Genomic DNA, 2,197 nt, shown 5'->3' on the forward strand with positions numbered 1-2,197 from the left:
AGCATTTACTACACAGAGCCGTTGTTCACTGACAAGCTGCGCAAAATATGATCGTGGTTTTGCGCAGCTTGTCAGTGAACAACGGCTCTGTGTAGTAGATGCTGCTCCATGTGAAAGCCTGCACGTGATGGAGATTTACCGCTGATTACAGAACCGGCTTTACTGACAAGATGCGCGTTAAATATCACATGCGATTTATCAAACATTTAGGTGAGATAATATTATTATGTAGGGCTGTGCAAAAAAATCGCCTGCTATTTTGAACGTGATTTTGCGTAGCTTGTCAGTGAACTACGGCTCTGTGTAGTAAATGCCGCTCCATCTGAAAGCACGTGCTGGAGATTTACTACTAATCACCAGAAGCGGCTTTACTGACGAGATTCGCATGAAAATCGCATTCGATTTTTTGCCCAGCCCTATTATTATGTGTATAATTATAATATTATTATTATATTATATTTTTGAAAAATGCCTAAAAGCCCCTCCACCCCTCAAATTTAACCCCGCTATAAGTATATTGCATCACTACAAGTAATTCTACATGATAAAAAGAAGGCTTCAAAAACATCGGTATTGGTGATCATATCGGTGATCAGCTCCTAAATTCTCGTTCGGAGCACCCTTATTTTTTACTTTCAGCCAAACTAAGATTATGCAAATATGTAAAAACATAATTTAATAGCCTATATTTAAGATAAATAAAATGCTAGCTACGAAATTAGTCAAAAATAATAATTTTATATATTGTAATGTATTTTATGTAATTGTATTACAAAACAAAATGTTTAAAATGCTATTCCCAACAAAGAATGCCATTAAACTCAATCCATAATGTGACAAAATAAACAATGTTCATGACTTTCAGAAATAAAACAAAAATTAATTTTCTTTTGTGATGCTTATTTCTCCAAGGTTTTACAAATTAAATGGTTAGTTTAGGGTTAGGGTTATTTTCCAGATTAGGGGATAGGGTTATTTGTTTATTTTCCAGAATTGCCCATAGCCGAACAAACACCCATATTTGAATTATGCATGCATAGAGGTGAGAGGACTCATGTACTCGGTTAATTTATCAACAATCAGAGTAGACATTGCCAGTGTGCCAAACTGGCTGTACAGTTACATAAAAAATATGAATTATACATGACAGCATGCATCGAATCTAATCTACAACCTCAACATACGGCTTTACAGGCTCCAATACACAAGGCCGAGTGTTTTAAAGCAAGAAGCACATCCGCACAATAAAAAAACAACTACTGTAAACAGAGAAATACTTGCTTGCTTGTTTGTTTGGGGTTGCTGAGCTTGCGGGCACTGCTAGTCAACTCGAGTGATAACCAACGCACTTGAAACTTCAAATATCCGAGCGAAACAGTCATTTAATCCATGCTGCTGTTTTTACTCCAAATATTTTGTCGCTCGGTGTCACTTAGGCGAGGGTCGAGCGTGTGTCCATCCCGTTAGGTGTCGTAACAGTTGACTTGTTTGAGCACAGCTCGCTAAGATGTTTGGAGTCGAGTTTAGACGGCTAGCTGCGCGTTAGCATGTGCTGCTACTGCTGTTCCTCTTATTTACAAAACATGACCACAGGAGCTTCGCACTTATGCATGCTGTCTCAACTCCAATACGACCACAAAGACGACGGTATATGTTCTTAAAGAAAGCCACCTGATGATGGATATGTTAAGGACACGCCATGCCTTAAGATCACCAGTGGAGTGACAGATAGCGAGCATGCTAACTTACCCGACCTGACAGTTCAGACTACCAGCAGGTCGTGCTTTACCAAACCTCATCTGTGTCTGTCTTTAAAGGACCGTTGCTTTCTCTGTCCTTTTGAAAGGAGTGCAATGAACACGAGTTTTGAGTTCCAGCACGCAGTCTATATGTTTCTCTGCTGTCTCGTGTCTTATATGCAGGTGGCGCTCTGTGGTTACTAGTGATGTCCGGTTCGCGAACGAATCGTTCGATTTAACCGGTTCTTCTTAGTGAACCGGTTGAACCAGTTCACCCAATCGGACTGAATCGTTTGAAACGGTTTACGTCTCCAGTAAGCATTAATCCACAAATTACTTAAGTTATTCACTTTTTTAACGTGGCTGACACTCCCTCTGAGTCGAAATAAACCAATATCCCGGAGTAATTCATTTACTCAAACAGTACACTGACTGAACTGCTGTGAAGAGAGAACTGA

General features: G+C 39.5%; 1 protein-coding gene across 3 annotated transcripts in view; it reads right to left on the reverse strand.

The window, feature by feature from the left end:
* The window catches only part of LOC107756327 (tyrosine-protein kinase JAK2-like), a 53,358-nt gene extending 51,423 nt beyond the window's left edge, over positions 1-1,935 (reverse strand). Inside the window, exon 1 of one of the 3 annotated variants that reach the window (XM_016573379.1) lies at positions 1,750-1,935. The gene's annotated coding sequence lies outside the window, so the exon portion shown is untranslated. Of the gene's footprint in view, positions 1-1,281 lie in introns of all 3 variants that reach the window. The other 2 variants (XM_016573380.1, XM_016573381.1) reach the window with 2 other exon arrangements.
* Between the last annotated feature and the right edge of the window lie 262 nt (positions 1,936-2,197).

This window comes from Sinocyclocheilus rhinocerous, unplaced genomic scaffold, assembly GCF_001515625.1.
Source record: "Sinocyclocheilus rhinocerous isolate Xijiao unplaced genomic scaffold, SAMN03320098_v1.1 scaffold1043, whole genome shotgun sequence".
In the NCBI taxonomy this organism is placed as follows: domain Eukaryota; kingdom Metazoa; phylum Chordata; class Actinopteri; order Cypriniformes; family Cyprinidae; genus Sinocyclocheilus; species Sinocyclocheilus rhinocerous.